This window comes from Oncorhynchus kisutch, linkage group LG25 (assembly GCF_002021735.2).
Source record: "Oncorhynchus kisutch isolate 150728-3 linkage group LG25, Okis_V2, whole genome shotgun sequence".
NCBI classification, from domain to species: Eukaryota; Metazoa; Chordata; class Actinopteri; order Salmoniformes; family Salmonidae; genus Oncorhynchus; species Oncorhynchus kisutch.
This window is the reverse complement of record NC_034198.2, coordinates 36038935-36060104: the sequence shown is the minus strand read 5'-3', so window position 1 is coordinate 36060104 and position 21170 is coordinate 36038935. Positions and strand designations below refer to the sequence as shown.

At 46.4% G+C, this 21170-nt stretch overlaps 1 long non-coding RNA gene across 1 annotated transcript in view; it reads left to right on the top strand.

Annotated features, from left to right (window-relative positions):
• The first annotated feature begins 898 nt into the window (after nucleotides 1–898).
• LOC116357453 (uncharacterized) overlaps nucleotides 899–21170 on the top strand; it is a 31117-nt gene continuing 10845 nt past the window's right edge. Inside the window, exons 1-2 of the long non-coding RNA XR_004205435.1 lie at nucleotides 899–1020; nucleotides 21092–21145. This is a non-coding gene — a long non-coding RNA (uncharacterized LOC116357453). The remainder of the gene's footprint in view (nucleotides 1021–21091; nucleotides 21146–21170) is intronic.

Sequence of the window (21170 nt, the reverse complement as noted above, 5' to 3'; positions counted from 1 at the left end):
CAAACACAACGCTTTGTATTCAGGACATTAAGTCAATCTCTTTGACACATTTTTTGCAGTTTTCGTTAGTGCAATTTTGCAAACAGGATGCATGTTTTGGAATATATTTATTCTATACAGGCTTCACTATCTCATTTAGGTTTGTATTGTGGAGTAACTACAATGTTGTTGATGCATCCTCAGTTTTCTCCCATCACAGCCATTCATCTCTGTAACTGTTTTCAAGTCTCCATTGACCTCATGGTGAAATCCCTGAGTGGTTTCCTTCCTCTCCGGCAACTGAGTTAGGAAAGATACATGTATCTTTGATGTGACTGGGAGTATTGATACACCATCCAAAGTGTAATGAATAACCTCACCATGCTCCACGGGATATTCAGGTTCTGCTTTGTTTTATTCTACCCATCTACCAATAGGTGCCCTTCTTTGCGAGACATTGGAAAACCTCCCTGGTCTTGTGTTTGAACCTGTGTTTGAAATTCACTGCTCGACTAAGGGATAATTGTATCTGTGGGGTACGGAGATGAGGTAGTCGAAACATAATTCTACTTTGACATTATGAGATATTGTGTGTAGGTCAGTGACAACGAATCTCAATATAATCCATTTAAAATGCAGGCTGTTACACAACAAAATGTGGGGAAAGCCAATGAATGTGAAGGAACTGTATTTCTGAAGGCACTGTATTATTCTGTATTGTTATGTTATTAGGTCTTGTTTTGCTATAACTACAGTATAACTATATAACAAAAATGAAGCTCCAATATGCAGTTTAGCCTCACTGACTGTCTAGAGTGTAATTTGTGTGTGTGTGTGTGTGTCTCTCTCTCTGTGTGTGTGTGTGTGTGTGTGTGTGTGTGTGTGTGTGTGTGTGTGTGTGTGTGTGTGTGTGTGTGTGTGTGTGTGTGTGTGTGCATTTGTGTGTTCTCTCTAACTGTCTAAACTCTATCTGAACACAGGTTAACAACGCAACAGCAAGAGTTATGACAAACAAAAAGGTGGCAAACCCATACACGAATGGTAAGAGCTCCCCTTATCCTCCTCCCTCCTCCCTCATCTTCCTTATCCTCCTCCCAGACAGACAGACAGACAGACAGACAGACAGACAGACAGACAGACAGACAGACCCATACACGAATGGTAAGAGCTCCCCTTATCCTCCTCCCAGACAGACAGACAGACAGACAGACAGACAGACAGACAGACAGACAGACAGACAGACAGACAGACAGACAGACAGACAGACAGACAGACAGACAGACAGACAGACAGACAGACAGACAGACAGACAGACAGACAGACAGACAGACCCATACACGAATGGTAAGAGCTCCCCTTATCCTCCTCCCAGACAGACAGACAGACAGACAGACAGACAGACAGACAGACAGACAGACCCATACACGAATGGTAAGAGCTCCCCTTATCCTCCTCCCAGACAGACAGACAGACAGACAGACAGACAGACAGACAGACAGACAGACAGACAGACCCATACACGAATGGTAAGAGCTCCCCTTATCCTCCTCCCAGACAGACAGACAGACAGACAGACAGACAGACAGACAGACAGACAGACAGACAGACAGACAGACAGACAGACAGACAGACAGACAAACCCATACACGAATGGTAAGAGCTCCCCTTATCCTCCTCCCTCCTCCTCTCCTTCTCTCTCTTTCATTCTTCCTCTCTGGAGTGATCTCTCTGCTCTCATATCGTTCCCTCCTCTTTCTTCACCTCCTTCCTACTCCCTCCTCTTCCTTCACCTCCTCCCTACTCCCTCCTCTTTCTTCACCTCCTCCCTACTCCCTCCTCTTCCTTCACCTCCTTCCTACTCCCTCCTCTTCCTTCACCTCCTCCCTACTCCCTCCTCTTTCTTCACCTCCTCCCTACTCCCTCCTCTTCCTTCACCTCCTCCCTACTCCCTCCTCTTTCTTCACCTCCTCCCTACTCCCTCCTCTTTCTTCACCTCCTCCCTACTCCCTCCTCCCTACTCCCTCCTCCCTACTCCCTCCTCTTCCTTCACCTCCTCCCTACTCCCTCCTCTTTCTTCACCTCCTCCTACTCCCTCCTCTTTCTTCACCTCCTCCCTGCTCCCTCCTCTTTCTTCACCTCCTCCCTACTCCCTCACCTACTCCCTCCTCCCTACTCCCTCCTCTTCCTTCACCTCCTCCCTACTCCCTCCTCTTCCTTCAACCTCTCCTACTCCCTCCTCTTCCTTCACCTCCTCCCTACTCCCTCCTCTTCCTTCACCTCCTCCCTACTCCCTCCTCTTTCTTCACCTCCTCCCTACTCCCTCCTCTTTCTACACCTCCTCCCTGCTCCCTCCTCTTTCTTCACCTCCTCCCTACTCCCTCCTCCCCTACTCCCCTCCTCCCTACTCCCTCTCTTCCTTCACCTCCTCCCTATCCCTCTCTTCCTTCACCTCCTCCCTACTCCCTCCTCTTCCTTCACCTCCTCCCTACTCCCTCCTCTTCCTTCACCTCCTCCCTACTCCCTCCTCTTCCTTCAACTCCTCCCTACTCCCTCCTCTTCCTTCACCTCCTCCCTACTCCCTCCTCCCTACTCCCTCCTCTTCCTTCACCTCCTCCCTACTCCCTCCTCTTCCTTCACCTCCTCCCTACTCCCTCCTCTTCCTTCACCTCCTCCCTACTCCTCCTCTTCCTTCACCTCCTCCCTACTCCCTCCTCCCTACTCCCTCCTCTTCCTTCACCTCCTCCCTACTCCCTCCTCTTCCTTCACCTCCTCCCTACTCCCTCCTCTTCCTTCACCTCCTCCCTGCTCCCTCCTCTTCCTTCCTATTCAGTGACCCAGACTCTAACCCTATGATGACTGAACCATAACCAGCTACTCAGGTTATTTTCTATTTGCTTGGTTTTGGTATTTGATTTTGATTTTATTTGAATTCCACAGTACGTTATTCATTTGAAATCATTGCTTGAGGTTTTTTGGAAACTGCCTATTCCATCTGGCCTTTCCCATGGCTTTCCCATGGTTAGGAGATGAAACAACCTAAGAAACTAGTGTTCCTCAAGGGTTCTTCGGGAATGGGAATGATTTGATGTGGAACCATAAGGGCTCAAATAACCCTTTGAAAACTTCAATGGTTCTTTAACAGCTTACAAAAAAGTGTTTTTTCTTCTTTTAGTGATAATTCAAATATTTTCGGTGGCGGCTCATTAGAATATTTTAGGGAGTGGTTTATGCACAGCTATTTTTGGTGTAACCATGAGTCTCCTTCCAGTTCATCTAATCTACTACAGCCAAGGACGTGTCTTGTGAGAGACTTGTACATGTCCTTGTTTTAATTGAGAATGGCTGATTTTAAATCAGTGGTTCTTATTTCTCTCAGCCATGACAGGGCTAACACACCTGATTCACCTTGTCAATTAACACAATAATAACACCTTTTTTTGCAATTTTACCAAAACAATATTTCTCATTACAATAATAAAAATTTTAAAAAACTCTATGGTTCTTTCAAAGCATCTACAAATAACCTTTGATTGAGGAACCGTTCCACATAGGGAACAATAGGGTTGGATACATAGCAGAACCCTTCTTTGTTGCTATACAGAACAGTTTTATTAATGGTTCTTTAAAGACCATCACGAAAGGTATTTTATAGTGCCATAAAGCTTACATTTAGAACCGTATGAGCATGGTTCTTTATAGAACCTTCAAAAAAAGGTTCCTTATAGCCCCCTAAAAGGAACCCTTATTTGGCCCTATATAGAGAAGTTGCTTTTTTTTTTTTGTCTGTACAGGGATCATCTCTTAACATAATAAGTGTAAAGACGGAAAGGGGAATTGGTTCGAACATAAGGAGCGAAGGGAGGAGATGGAGGAAGTGTTGAGAGGACGGTAGGAGAGGGTGGAGGGGACGGGGGAGGAAAGTGAATTTGGTGGAGAGGAGAGTGAATGGATGAGTGGATGGAGGGGAAAAAAAGCCAAGGGCTCAATTTGAAAGGGCTTCAGGGTTTGTCTCTGTCTCTCTCTCTCTGACACACATTCATGTTGATGGAAGAGAGAGATATATCCAGAGAGAGAGAGAAGAGAAAAGAGAGAGAGACACACATGGAGAGGGAGAAGAGAGAGAGAGAGAGAGAGAGAGAGAAATGGAGAGAGAGGGAGAAGAGAAAGAGAGATAAATGGAGAGAGAGAAGAGGCCAGTAATGAATTGGCCAGACATGTCAACACTCCTCTCTTCCTCCCTCCATCCCTCCATCAGAGTAGGGTTAGAGCAGTGCAGACAGAGAGAATGAGACCTGACTCCCCTTCCGTCACTGAACCACACTACCACACCATCAAACTACCACACACCACCACACCACCACACTACCACACCACCACACCATCAAACTACCACACCATCACACTACTACACCACCACACTACCACACTACCACACCACCACACTACCACACCACCACACCATCAAACTACCACACCATCACACTACCCACACCACCACACCACCACACTACCACACCACCACACCACCACACTACCACACCACCACACCACCACACTACCACATTTCCACACCACCACACTACCACACCACCACACGACCACACCACCACACTACCACATTTCCACACCATCAAACTACCACACCACCACAATATCACATTTCCATACCATCAAACTACCACAATACCACACTACCACAGCATTAAACTACCATACCATCAAACTACGACACCACCACACTACCACACCACCACACCATCAAACTACCACACCACCACACTACCACAGCACCACACCATCAAACTACCACACCACCACAATATCACATTTCCACACCATCAAACTACCACAATATCACACTACCACAGCATTAAACTACCACACCATCAAACTACCACACCACCACACTACCACATTTCCACACCATCAAACTACCACAATACCACACTACCACAGCATTAAACTACCATACCATCAAACTACCACACCACCACACCATCAAACTTCCAAACCACCACACTACCACATTTCCACACCATCAAACTACCACACCACCACACCATCAAACTACCACAATACCACACTACCACAGCATTAAAGTACCATACCATCAAACTACCACACCACCACACAACCACACCATCAAACTACCACACCACCACACTACCACACCCCCACACCATCAAACTACCACACCATCACACTACAACACCACCACACCAACACACTACCACACCACCACACTACCACATTTCCACACCATCAAACTACCACACCACCACACTACCACACTACCACACCATCAAACTACCACACCACCACACCACCACACTACCACACCACCACACTACCAAACTACCACACCACCACACCAACACACCACCACACTACCACACCACCACACCACCACACTACCACACCACCACACTACCACACCACACCACCACACCACCACACTACCACACCACCACACTCCCATCATCATGCCACTCCTCCTATTCCATCATCATGCCTCTCCTCTCCTCCTATCCCATCATCATGCCTCTCCTCTCCTCCTATCCCATCATCTTGTCTCTCCTCGCCTTCTTTTCCATCATAATGTCTCTCCTCTCTTGCTTTTCCATCATCACGTCTCATCACCATTTGCCCAAGATGGTGTTGCAGTCAGACGTCTTTGTCTTTGTCTTGTCATGTCCAGTATATATATATCTTTTTATACATTTTTTCTTCGCAAATATTTTTTGATATTTTTCTTAACCTCAACATCAACATACTCTCCTGCAATCCGCCTCACCCAATGTGGATCTGCTATTGTATTTTGTACTGGATCCCCCATCAGCAGCTAGCCAGCTAACTGCCTACTAGATGGTAGTAAGCTAGCCACTGCTAGCTGTCTTCAGCTAACCTTTAGCCCGGAAAACTCTTGCCAGTCTGCACAGCGCGTCTCATGTCTGGATTCCTACGTCAAGCTCTGAACTTTTTCACCTGGATCATCGCAGTTAACTAGCCAGTTGCTACTCCTGGCTAACGTCTCTGTCCCGAAGCAAGAACCAATTAACCTGGAGCTAGCCTTTGATAGGTCCATCCCCCGGGTGGCAGAAGAGGTCCATCAGCCACTCCAGGGGCTACAATACCTATTTTGCCAATTGGCCTGGACCGCTTTTACTGCCGACATGGAGCCCCACTGATCCATCACGACTGGATTACCGGCGTAATTTGCCTGAGGGGATTTTTCAACTGGCTCCTCCATCGCAACTTGCCCTGAATGCCCATCTGCTAGCCTGCTAGCTAGGACCCGCTAGCTGTCTAGAGCATATCGGACTGTTAGCTAAAGAGGCCCATCGAACAAATTCTTTGGCTACTATACCTATTTTGCCAATTGGCCTGGACCCTTTTACCACACGGAGCCCTGCTGATCCATCACGCCTGGTCTGCCGACGTAACAGCAAGAGTGTGCTACAACAGACTTCTTCCGTCGCGAAGTCCCTCTAAGGCCTTTCTGCTGGCTTGCTATCCCCGGCCCGCTAGCTGTCTGAATCGCCGTGTCTCCAGCCCCCCGAGCTACGCACTGGACCCCTATGATCACTCGACTAAGCATGCCTCTCCCTAATGTCAATATGCCTTGTCCATTACTGTTCTGGTTAGTGATTATTGTCTTATTTCACTGTAGAGCCTCTAGGCATTCTCAATACGCCTTAGCTAACCCTTTAGTTCCACCTCACACACATGCGGTGACCTCACCTGGTTTAAATTATATTTCTAGAGACAATACATAGGACGTGCTACCTGTCCCAGACCTGCTGTGTTCAACTCTCTAGAGACAGCAGGAGTGGTAGAGATACTCTTAATGATCGGCTATGAAAAGTCAACTGACATTTACTCCTGAGGTGCTGACTTCGACAACTACTGTGATTATTATTATTTGACCATGCTGGTCATTTATGAACATTTGAACATCTTGGCCAGGTTCTGTCATAATCTCCACCCGGCACAGCCAGAAGAGGACTGGCCACCCCTCATAGCCTGGGTCCTCTCTAGGGTTCTTCCTAGGTTTTGGCCTTTCTAGGGAGTTTTTCCTAGCACACCGTGCTTCTACACCTGCATTGCTTGCTGTTTGGGGTTTTAGGCTGGGTGTCTGTACAGCACTTTGAGATATCAGCTGATGTACAAAAGGCTTTATAAATACATTTTATTTGATTTGAATATCTCATCTCATCTCATCATCACTCAATGCATAGGTTTTCCTCCACTGTTTACCTCCACTCCACCTCCACATCCTACCATACCTTTATCTGTACATTATGCCTTGAATCTATTCTACCGCGCCCAGAAATCTGCTCCTTTTACTCTCTGTTCTGAACGTACTAGACGACCAGTTATTATAGCCGTACCCTTATCCTACAACTCCTCTGTTCCTCTGGTTATGTAGAGGTTAATCCAGGTCCAGCAGTGCCTATCTCCACTCCTACTCCCCAGGCGCTCTCATTTGTTGACTTCTGTAACCGTAAAAGCCTTTGTTTCATGCATGTTAACATTAGAAGCCTCCTCCCTAAGTTTGTTTTATTCACTGCTTTAGCACACTCTGCCAACCCGGATGTCCTAGCCGTGTATGAATCCTGGTTTAGGAAGATCACCAAAAACCCTGAAATTTCCATCCTTAACTATAACATTTTTCGACAAGATAGAACTGCCAAAATGGGCAGAGTTGCAATCTACTGCAGAGATAGCCTGCAGAGTTCTGTTTTACTTTCCAGGTCTGTGCCCAAACATTTTGAGCTACTACTTTTAAAAATCCATCTTTCCAGAAACAAGTCTCTCACCATTGACGCTTGCGATGGACCACCTTCTACCCCCAGCTGTGCCCTCGACACCATATGTGAATTGATTGCCCCCCATCTATCTTCAGAGCTTGTGCTGTTAGGTGACCAAACTGAAACGTGCTTAACACCCCGGCCATCCAACCATCTAAACTTGATGCCCTCAATCTCACACAAATTATCAATGAACCTAGGTGCAACCACAAGTCCGTAAACACGGGCACCCTCATAGATATCATCCTAACCAACCTGCCCTCCAAGTACACCTCTGCTGTCTTCAACCAGGATAACAGTGATCACTGCCTCATTGCCTGCATCCGTAGTGAGTCTGTGGTCAAACGACCACCCCTCATCACTGTCAAACACTCCCTAAAACACTTCAGCGAGCAGGCCTTTCTAATCGACCTTGCCCAGGTATCCTAGAAGGATATTGACCTCATCCCGTCAGCAGAGGATGCCTGGTTATTCTTCAAAAGTGCATTCCTCACCATCTTAAATAAGCATGCCCCTTTCAAAAAATGTAGATCCAGGAACAGATATAGCCCTTGGTTCACTCCAGACCTGACTGCCCTTAACCAACACAAACACATCCTGTGGCGTTCTGCACTAGCATCGAATAGCCCCCGGATTATGAAACTTCTCAGGGAAGTTAGGAACCAATATACGCATTCAGTTAGGAAAGCAAAGGCTAGCCTTTTCAAACAGAAATGTGCATCCTGTAGCACAAACTCCATGGGACACTGTAAAGTCCATGGAAAATAAGAGCACCTCCTCCCAGCTGCCTACTGCGCTGAGGCTATGAAACATTGTCACCACTGATACATCCACTATAATTGAGAATTTCTATAAGCATTTTTCTATGGCTGGCTATGCTTTCCACCTGGCTACCCCTACCACGGTCAACAGCCCTGCACCCCCCAGAGCAACTTGCCAAAACCTCCCCCATTTCTCCTTCACCCAAATCCAGATAGCTGATGTTCTGAAAGAGCTGCAAAAATCTGGACCCCTGCAAATCAGGCTAGGCAATCTGGACCCTCTTTTTCTAAAATTATCTGCCGAAAGTGTTGCAATCCCTATTACTAGCCTGTTCAACCTCTCTTTCATATCGTCTGAGATCCCTAAAGATTGGAAAGATGCCGCGGTCATCCCCTCTTAAAAGGGGGAGACACTTTCGACCCAAACTGCTACAGACCTATATCTATCCTACCAGGCCTTTCTAAGGTCTTCGAAAGCCAAGTTAACAAACAGATCACCGACAATTTCGAATCCCACCGTACCTTCTCCACTATGCAATCTGGTTTCAGAGCTGGTCATGGGTTCACCTCAGCCTCAGCCATGCTCAAGGTCCTAAATGATCATAACCGCCATCGATAAGAAACAATACTGTGCAGGCGTGTTCATCGACCTGGCCAAGGCTTTCGACTCTTGTCAATTACCACATCCTCATCGGCAGACTCGATAGCCTTGGTTTCTCAAATGACTGCCTCACCTGGTTCACTAACTGTTTCTCTGACAGAGCTCAGTGTGTCAAATCGGACGGCCTGTTGTCCAGAACTCAGTCTCTATGAGGGTGCCACAGGGTTGAATTCTCAGGCCTACTCTTTTCTCTGTATACATCAATGATGTCGCTCTTGCTGCTGGTGATTCTCTGATCCACCTCTACGCAGACGACACCATTCTGTATACTTCTGGCCCTTCTTTGGACACTGTGTCAACTAACCTCCAGATGAGCTTCTATGCCATCCAACACTCTTTCCGTGGCCTCAAACTGCTCTTAAATGCAAGTAAAACTAAATGCATGCTCTTCAACCGATCGCTGCCCACACCTACCTGCCCGTCCAGCATCACTACAGTTCTGACTTAGAATCTGTGGACAACTACAAATACCTAGGTGTCTGGTTAGACTGTAAACTCTCCTTCCAGACTCACATTAAGCATCTCCAATCCAAAATTAAATCTAGAATTGGCTTCCTCCTTCGCAACAAAGCATCCTTCACACATGCTGCCAAACGTACCCCCGTAAAACTGACTATCCTACCGATCCTTGACGTTGGCGATGTCATTTACACAATAGCCTCCAACACTCTACTCAGCAAATTGGATGCAGTCTATCACAGTGCCATCCGTTTTGTCACCAAAGCCCCATTTACTACCCACCACTGCGACCTGTATTCTCTCATTGGCTGGCCCTAGCTTCATATTCATCGCCAAACCCACTGGCTCCAGGTCATCTATAAGTCTTTGCTAGGTAAAGCACAGCCTTATCTCAGCTCACTGGTCACCTTAGCAGCACCCACCCATAGCATGCACTCCAGCAGGTATATTTCACTGGTCACCCCCAAAGCCAATTCCTCCTTTGGCCGCTTTTCCTTTCAGTTCTCTGCTGCCAATGACTGGAACGAACTGCAAATATCAATGAATTTGGAGACTTAAATCTCCTTCACTAATAATAAACACCAGCTGTCAGAGCAACTCACAGATCACTTGAACATAGCCCATCTGTAAATAGCCCATCCAACTACCTCAGCCTCAAACTGTTATTTATTTAATTTATTTTTCTCATTTGCACCCCAGTATCTCTACTTGCACACTCATCTTCTGCACATCTATCACTCCAGGGTTTATTGCTATATTGTAATTATTTCGCCGTATGCCTTATTTATTACCTTGACTCCCTTATCCTACCTCATTTGCACACACTTTGTTGCCTTTTCTATTGTATTATTGACAGAATGTTTGTTTATTCCATGTGTAACATAGTGTTGTTGTTTGTGTCGCACTGCTTTGCTTTATCTTGGCCAGGTCGCAGTTGTAAATGAGAACTTGTTCTCAACTAGCCTACCTGGTTAAATAAAGGTGAAATAAATCAAATAAAAATCATGTCTATCTCCTATCATCATGACAGTCCTCCTATCCCATCATCATGTCTCTCCTCGTATCCCATCATCCTGTCTCTCCTCGTATCCCATCATCATGTCTCTCCTCGTATCTCATCATCATGTCTCTCCTCCTATCCCATCATCATGTCTCTCCTCCTATCCCATCATCATGTCTCTCCTCCTATCCCATCATGTCTCTCCTCCTATCCCATCATCATGTCTCTCCTCCTATCCCATCATCATGTCTCTCCTCCTATCCCATCATTGTATCTCCTCCAATCCCATCATCATGTCTCTCCTTACCTCCTAACCATTTATCATGTCCCTCCTCTCCTCCTAACCCATCATCATGTCTGTCATCCTATCAAATCATCTAATCTCTCCTCTTATGCCATCACGTCTCTCCTCCTATCCCATCATCATGTCTCTCCTCCTATCCCATCATCATGTCTCTCCTCTCCTCGTATCCCATAATAATATCTCTCCTCCTATCCCATCATCATGTCTCTCCTCCTATCCCATCATCATGTCTCTCCTCCTATCCCATCATCATGTCTCTCCTCCTGTCCCATCATCATGTCTCTCCTCCTATCCCATCATCATGTCTCTCCTCCTATCCCATCATCATGTCTCTCCTCCTAACCATCATTGTATCTCCTCCTTTCTGATCATGTATCTCCTCCTATCTCATCATCATGTCTCTCCTCCTAACCCATCATCATGTCTCTCCTCTCCTCCTATCCCATCATCATGTCTCTCCTCTCCTCGTATTCCATAATAATATCTCTCCTCCTATCCCATCATCATGTCTCTCCTCCTATCCCATCATCATGTCTCTCCTCCTATCCCATCATCATGTCTCTCCTCTCCTCGTATTCCATAATAATATCTCTCCTCCTATCCCATCATCATGTCTCTCCTCCTATCCCATCATCATGTCTCTCCTCCTATCCCATCATCATGTCTCTCCTCCTATCCCATCATCATGCCTCTCCTCCTATCCCATCATCATGTCAAATAAAAATCATGTCTATCTCCTATCATCATGACAGTCCTCCTATCCCATCATCATGTCTCTCCTCGTATCCCATCATCCTGTCTCTCCTCGTATCCCATCATCATGTCTCTCCTCGTATCTCATCATCATGTCTCTCCTCCTATCCCATCATCATGTCTCTCCTCCTAACCCATCATTGTATCTCCTCCTTTCTCATCATGTATCTCCTCCTTTCTCATCATCATGTCTCTCCTCCTAACCCATCATTGTATGTCCTCCTATCTCATCATCATGTCTCTCCTCTCCTCCTATCTCATCATCATGTCTCTCCTCTCCTCCTATCCCATCATCACGTCTCTCCTCTCCTCTTGCCCCATCATCATGTCTCTCCTCCTAACCCATCATTGTATCTCCTCCTATCCCATCATAATGTCTCACCTCTCCTCCTATCCCATAATCATGTCTCTCCTCCTATCCCATCATCATGTCTCTCCTCCTATCCCATTATCATGTCTCTCCTCCTATCTCATCATCATGTCTCTCCTCTCCTCCTATCCCATCATCATGTCTCTCCTCCTATCCCATCATGATGTCTCTCCTCCTATCTCATCATCATGTCTCTCCTCCTATCCCATCATCATGTCTCTCCTCTCCTCCTATCCCATCATCATGTCTCTCCTCCTATCCCATCATGATGTCTCTCCTCCTATCCCATCATGATGTCTCTCCTCCTATCTCATCATCATGTCTCTCCTCCTATCCCATCATCATGTCTCTCCTCCTATCCCATCATGATGTCTCTCCTCCTATCCCATCATCATGTCTCTCCTCTCCTCCTATCTCATCATCATGTCTCTCCTCCTATCTCATCATCATGTCTCTCCTCCTATCCCATCATCATGTCTCTCCTCTCCTCCTATCCCATCATCATGTCTCTCCTCCTATCTCATCATCATGTCTCTCCTCCTATCCCATCATCATGTCTCTCCTCTTATCTCATCATCACGTCTCTCCTCTCCTCCTATCCCATAATCATGTCTATCCTCCTATCCCATCATCATGTCTCTCCTCCTATCCCATCATCATGTCTCTCCTCCTATCCCATTATCATGTCTCTCCTCCTATCTCATCATCATGTCTCTCCTCTCCTCCTATCCCATCATCATGTCTCTCCTCCTATCCCATCATCATGTCTCTCCTCCTATCCCATTATCATGTCTCTCCTCCTATCCCATCATCATGTCTCTCCTCCTATCCCATCATGATGTCTCTCCTCCTATCTCATCATCATGTCTCTCCTCCTATCCCATCATCATGTCTCTCCTCCTATCTCATCATCATGTCTCTCCTCCTATCCCATCATCATGTCTCTCCTCTCCTCCTATCCCATCATCATGTCTCTCCTCCTATCCCATCATGATGTCTCTCCTCCTATCCCATCATGATGTCTCTCCTCCTATCTCATCATCATGTCTCTCCTCCTATCCCATCATCATGTCTCTCCTCCTATCCCATCATGATGTCTCTCCTCCTATCCCATCATCATGTCTCTCCTCTCCTCCTATCTCATCATCATGTCTCTCCTCCTATCTCATCATCATGTCTCTCCTCCTATCCCATCATCATGTCTCTCCTCTCCTCCTATCTCATCATCATGTCTCTCCTCCTATCCCATCATCATGTCTCTCCTCCTATCTCATCATCACGTCTCTCCTCTCCTCCTATCCCATAATCATGTCTCTCCTCCTATCCCATCATCATGTCTCTCCTCCTATCCCATCATCATGTCTCTCCTCCTATCCCATTATCATGTCTCTCCTCCTATCTCATCATCATGTCTCTCCTCTCCTCCTATCCCATCATCATGTCTCTCCTCCTATCCCATTATCATGTCTCTCCTCCTATCCCATCATCATGTCTCTCCTCCTATCCCATCATGATGTCTCTCCTCCTATCTCATCATCATGTCTCTCCTCCTATCCCATCATCATGTCTCTCCTCCTAACCCATCATTGTATCTCCTCCTTTCTCATCATGTATCTCCTCCTTTCTCATCATCATGTCTCTCCTCCTAACCCATCATTGTATGTCCTCCTATCTCATCATCATGTCTCTCCTCTCCTCCTATCTCATCATCATGTCTCTCCTCTCCTCCTATCCCATCATCATGTCTCTCCTCTCCTCTTGCCCCATCATCATGTCTCTCCTCCTAACCCATCATTGTATCTCCTCCTATCCCATCATAATGTCTCTCTCCTCTCCTCCTATCCCATAATCATGTCTCTCCTCCTATCCCATCATCATGTCTCTCCTCCTATCCCATTATCATGTCTCTCCTCCTATCTCATCATCATGTCTCTCCTCTCCTCCTATCCCATCATCATGTCTCTCCTCCTATCTCATCATGATGTCTCTCCTCCTATCTCATCATCATGTCTCTCCTCCTATCCCATCATCATGTCTCTCCTCTCCTCCTATCCCATCATCATGTCTCTCCTCCTATCCCATCATGATGTCTCTCCTCCTATCCCATCATGATGTCTCTCCTCCTATCTCATCATCATGTCTCTCCTCCTATCCCATCATCATGTCTCTCCTCCTATCCCATCATGATGTCTCTCCTCCTATCCCATCATCATGTCTCTCCTCTCCTCCTATCCCATCATCATGTCTCTCCTCCTATCTCATCATCATGTCTCTCCTCCTATCCCATCATCATGTCTCTCCTCTTATCTCATCATCACGTCTCTCCTCTCCTCCTATCCCATAATCATGTCTATCCTCCTATCCCATCATCATGTCTCTCCTCCTATCCCATCATCATGTCTCTCCTCCTATCCCATTATCATGTCTCTCCTCCTATCTCATCATCATGTCTCTCCTCTCCTCCTATCCCATCATCATGTCTCTCCTCCTATCCCATCATCATGTCTCTCCTCCTATCCCATTATCATGTCTCTCCTCCTATCCCATCATCATGTCTCTCCTCCTATCCCATCATGATGTCTCTCCTCCTATCTCATCATCATGTCTCTCCTCCTATCCCATCATCATGTCTCTCCTCCTATCTCATCATCATGTCTCTCCTCCTATCCCATCATCATGTCTCTCCTCTCCTCCTATCCCATCATCATGTCTCTCCTCCTATCCCATCATGATGTCTCTCCTCCTATCCCATCATGATGTCTCTCCTCCTATCTCATCATCATGTCTCTCCTCCTATCCCATCATCATGTCTCTCCTCCTATCCCATCATGATGTCTCTCCTCCTATCCCATCATCATGTCTCTCCTCTCCTCCTATCTCATCATCATGTCTCTCCTCCTATCTCATCATCATGTCTCTCCTCCTATCCCATCATCATGTCTCTCCTCTCCTCCTATCTCATCATCATGTCTCTCCTCCTATCCCATCATCATGTCTCTCCTCTTATCTCATCATCACGTCTCTCCTCTCCTCCTATCCCATAATCATGTCTCTCCTCCTATCCCATCATCATGTCTCTCCTCCTATCCCATCATCATGTCTCTCCTCCTATCCCATTATCATGTCTCTCCTCCTATCTCATCATCATGTCTCTCCTCTCCTCCTATCCCATCATCATGTCTCTCCTCCTATCCCATTATCATGTCTCTCCTCCTATCCCATCATCATGTCTCTCCTCCTATCCCATCATGATGTCTCTCCTCCTATCTCATCATCATGTCTCTCCTCCTATCTCATCATCATGTCTCTCCTCCTATCTCATCATCATGTCTCTCCTCCTATCCCATCATCATGTCTCTCCTCTCCTCCTATCTCATCATCATGTCTCTCCTCCTATCCCATCATCATGTCTCTCCTCCTATCCCATCATCATGTCTCTCCTCCTATCTCATCATCATGTCTCTCCTCCTATCACATCATGTCTCTCTCCTCCTATCGCATCATCATGTCTCTCCTCCTATCTCATCATCATGTCTCTCCTCCTATCACATCATGTCTCTCCTCCTATCTCATCATCATGTCTCTCCTCCTATCCCATCATCATGTCTCTCCTCCTATCTCATCATCATGTCTCTCCTCCTATCTCATCATCATGTCTCTCCTCCTATCCCATCATCATGTCTCTCCTCTCCTCCTATCTCATCATCATGTCTCTCCTCCTATCCCATCATCATGTCTCTCCTCCTATCTCATCATCATGTCTCTCCTCCTATCACATCATGTCTCTCCTCCTATCCCATCATCATGTCTCTCTCCTCCTATCTCATCATCATGTCTCTCCTCCTATCCCATCATGATGTCTCTCCTCCTATCTCATCATCATGTCTCTCCTCCTATCTCATCATCATGTCTCTCCTCCTATCTCATCATCATGTCTCTCCTCCTATCCCATCATGATGTCTCTCCTCCTATCTCATCATCATGTCTCTCCTCCTATCTCATCATCATGTCTCTCTCCTCCTATCCCATCATCATGTTTCTCCTCTCCTCCTATCCCATCATCATGTCTCTCCTCCTATCCCATCATCATGTCTCTCCTCCTATCCCATCATCATGTCTCTCCTCCTATCCCATCATCATGTCTCTCCTCCTATCCCATCATCATGTCTCTCCTCCTATCCCATCATCATGTCTCTGCTCTCCTCCTATCCCATCATCATGTCTCTCCTCCTATCCCATCATCATGTCTCTCCTCCTATCCCATCATCATGTCTCTCCTCCTAACCCATCATCATTTCTCTCCTCCTATCTCATCATCATGTCTCTCCTCCTATCCCATCATCATGTCTCTCCTCCTATCCCATCATCATGTCTCTCCTCCTATCCCATCATCATGTCTCTCCTCTCCTCCTATCCCATCATCATGTCTCTCCTCCTATCCCATCATCATGTCTCTCTCCTCCTATCCTATAATCATGTCTCTCCTCCTATCCCATCATCATGTCTCTCCTCCGATCCTATAATCATGTCTCTCCTCCTATCCCATTATCATGTCCCTCCTCTCCTCTTATCCCATCATTGTATCTCCTCCAATCCCATCATCATGTCTCTCCTTACCAACTAACCATTTATCATGTCCCTCCTCTCCTCCTAACCCATCATCATGTCTGTCATCCTATCAAATCATCTAATCTCTCCTCTTATGCCATCACGTCTCTCCTCCTATCCCATCATCATGTCTCTCCTCCGATCTCATAATTATGTCTCTCCTCCTATCCCAAAATAATGTATCTCCTTCTATCCCATCATCATGTCTCTCCTCCTATCCCATCATCATGTCTCTCCTCCTATCCCATCATCATGTCTCTCCTCCTATCCCATCATCATGTCTCTCCTCTCCTCCTATCCCATCATCATGTCTCTCCTCTCCTCCTATCCCATCATCATGTCTCTCCTCCTATCCCATCATCATGTCTCTCCTCCTATCCCATCATCATGTCTCTCCTCTCCTCCTATCCCATCATCATGTCTCTCCTCTCCTCCTATCCCATCATCATGTCTCTCCTCTCCTCCTATCACATCATCATGTCTCTCCTCCTATCCCATCATCATGTCTCTCCTCCTATCCCATCATCATGTCTCTCCTCCTATCCCATCATCATGCCTCTCCTCTCCTCCTATCCCATCATCATGTCTCTCCTCCTATCTCATCATCATGTCTCTCCTCCTATCCCATCATCATGTCTCTCCTCTTATCCCATCATCATGTCTCTCCTCCTATCCCATCATCATGTCTCTCCTCTTATCCCATCATCATGTCTCTCCTCTTATCTCATCATCATGTCTCTCCTCCTATCACATCATCATGTCTCTCCTCCTATCCCATCATCATGTCTCTCCTCCTATCCCATCATCATGTCTCTCCTCCTATCCCATCATCATGTCTCTCCTCCTATCCCATCATCATGTCTCTCCTCCTATCCCATCATCATGTCTCTCCTCTCCCCTCCTATCTCATCATCATGTCTCTCCTCTTATCCCATCATCATGTCTCTCCTCCTATCTCATCATCATGTCTCTCCTCCTATCTCATCATCATGTCTCTCCTCTCCTAGTCCCATCATCATGTCTCTCCTCCTATCCATCATCATGTCTCTCCTCCTATCCCATCATCACGTCTCTCCTCTCCTCCTATCTCATCATCATGTCTCTCCTTCTATCTCATCATCATGTCTCTCCTCCTATCTCATCATCATGTCTCTCCTCCTATCCCATCATCATGTCTCTCCTCCTATCCCATCATCATGTTCTCTCCTCCTAACCCATCATCATTTCTCTCCTCCTATCTCATCATCATGTCTCTCCTCCTATCCCATCATCATGTCTCTCCTCCTATCCCATCCATCATGTCTCTCCTCCTATCCCATCATCATGTCTCCTCTCCTCTATCCCCCCCCATCATCATGTCTCTCCTCCTATCCCATCATCATGTCTCTCCTCCTATCCTATAATCATGTCTCTCCTCCTATCCCATCATCATGTCTCTCCTCCGATCCTATAATCATGTCTCTCCTCCTATCCCATTATCATGTCCCTCCTCTCCTCTTATCCCATCATTGTATCTCCTCCAATCCCATCATCATGTCTCTCCTTACCAACTAACCATTTATCATGTCCCTCCTCTCCTCCTAACCCATCATCATGTCTGTCATCCTATCAAATCATCTAATCTCTCCTCTTATGCCATCACGTCTCTCCTCCTATCCCATCATCATGTCTCTCCTCTGATCTCATAATTATGTCTCTCCTCCTATCCCAAAATAATGTATCTCCTTCTATCCCATCATCATGTCTCTCCTCCTATCCCATCATCATGTCTCTCCTCCTATCCCATCATCATGTCTCTCCTCCTATCCCATCATCATGTCTCTCCTCTCCTCCTATCCCATCATCATGTCTCTCCTCTCCTCCTATCCCATCATCATGTCTCTCCTCCTATCCCATCATCATGTCTCTCCTCCTATCCCATCATCATGTCTCTCCTCTCCTCCTATCCCATCATCATGTCTCTCCTCTCCTCCTATCCCATCATCATGTCTCTCCTCTCCTCCTATCACATCATCATGTCTCTCCTCCTATCCCATCATCATGTCTCTCCTCCTATCCCATCATCATGTCTCTCCTCCTATCCCATCATCATGCCTCTCCTCTCCTCCTATCCCATCATCATGTCTCTCCTCCTATCTCATCATCATGTCTCTCCTCCTATCCCATCATCATGTCTCTCCTCTTATCCCATCATCATGTCTCTCCTCCTATCCCATCATCATGTCTCTCCTCTTATCCCATCATCATGTCTCTCCTCTTATCTCATCATCATGTCTCTCCTCCTATCACATCATCATGTCTCTCCTCCTATCCCATCATCATGTCTCTCCTCCTATCCCATCATCATGTCTCTCCTCCTATCCCATCATCATGTCTCTCCTCCTATCCCATCATCATGTCTCTCCTCCTATCCCATCATCATGTCTCTCCTCTCCTCCTATCTCATCATCATGTCTCTCCTCTTATCCCATCATCATGTCTCTCCTCCTATCTCATCATCATGTCTCTCCTCCTATCTCATCATCATGTCCTCTCCTCCTATCCCATCATCATGTCTCTCCTCCTATCCCATCATCATGTCTCTCCTCCTATCCCATCATCACGTCTCTCCTCTCCTCCTATCTCATCATCATGTCTCTCCTTCTATCTCATCATCATGTCTCTCCTCCTATCTCATCATCATGTCTCTCCTCCTATCTCATCATCATGTCTCTCCTCCTATCCCATCATCATGTCTCTCCTCCTATCCCATCATCATGTCTCTCCTCCTATCCCATCATCACATCTCTCCTCTCCTCCTATCTCATCATCATGTCTCTCCTCCTATCCCATCATCATGTCTCTCCTCTCCTCCTATCCCATCATCATGTCTCTCCTCTCCTCCTATCCCATCATCATGTCTCTCCTCTCCTCCTATCCCATCATCATGGCTCTCCTCCTATCCCATCATCATGTCTCTCCTCCTATCCCATCATCATGTCTCTCCTCCTATCCCATCATCATGTCTCTCCTCCTATCCCATCATCACGTCTCTCCTCTCCTCCTATCTCATCATCATGTCTCTCCTCCTATCTCATCATCATGTCTCTCCTCTTATCCCATCATCATGTCTCTCCTCTCCTCCTATCCCATCATCATGTCTCTCCTCTCCTCCTATCCCATAATAATATCTCTCCTCCTATCTCATCATCATGTCTCTCCTCCTATCCCATCTTCATGTCTCTCCTCCTATCCCATCATCATGTCTCTCCTCCTATCTCATCATCATGTCTCTCCTCCTATCTCATCATCATGTCTCTCCTCCTATCCCATCATCATGTCTCTCCTCCTATCCCATCATCATGTCTCTCCTCTCCTCCTATCCCATCATCATGTCTCTCCTCCTATCCCATCATCATGTCTCTCCTCCTATCCCATCATCATGTCTCTCCTCCTATCCCAAAATCATGTCTCTCCTCTCCTCCTGCCCCATCATCATGTCTCTCCTCCTATCCCATCATCATGTCTCTCCTCCTATCCCAAAATCATGTCTCTCCTCTCCTCCTGCCCCATCACCATGTCTCTCCTCCTATCCCATCATCATGTCTCTACTTCTATCCCATCATCATGTCTCTCCTCCTATCTCATCATCATGTCTCTACTTCTATCCCATCATGATGACTCCTCCTATCACATCATGTCTCTCCTCCTATCTCATCATCATGTCTCTCCTCCTATCCCATCATCATGTCCTCTCCTCCTATCCCATCATCATGTCTCTCCTCTCCTCCTATCCCATCATCATGTCTCTCCTCCTATCCCATCATCATGTCTCTCCTCCTATCCCATCATCATGTCTCTCCTCCTATCCCCAAAATCATGTCTCTCCTCTCCTCCTGCCCCATCATCATGTCTCTCCTCCTATCCCATCATCATGTCTCTCCTCCTATCCCAAAATCATGTCTCTCCTCTCCTCCTGCCCCATCACCATGTCTCTCCTCCTATCCCATCATCATGTCTCTACTTCTATCCCATCATCATGTCTCTACTTCTATCCCATCATCATGTCTCTCCTCTCCTCCTGCCCCATCATCATGTCTCTCCTCCTATCCCATCATCATGTCTCTACTTCTATCCCATCATCATGTCTCTACTTCTATCCATCATCATGCATTGTGATTTTTTTTTATTGAATTTGCGGTTAATGAAGTATCATCGAACGCTGGAACATAGTTTTTACATTTTTCTTTGATTCCAGACCATAGTGTAAGTAAATTGCTGCTAAAAGTAAATATATGCTAAACTATCTTCAGTCTTTGTGAATGGGATGCTAAGCTAGCATCTGTCTAAGTGAATGGGATGCTAATCTAACATTAGTCTACCACTCCCTTGTGTGTTTTCTGTAGGCTGGAAGCTGAACCCAATGGTGGGAGCTGTCTATGGTCCTGAATTATATGCAGGTAAAACTCCACTGATACATACGAA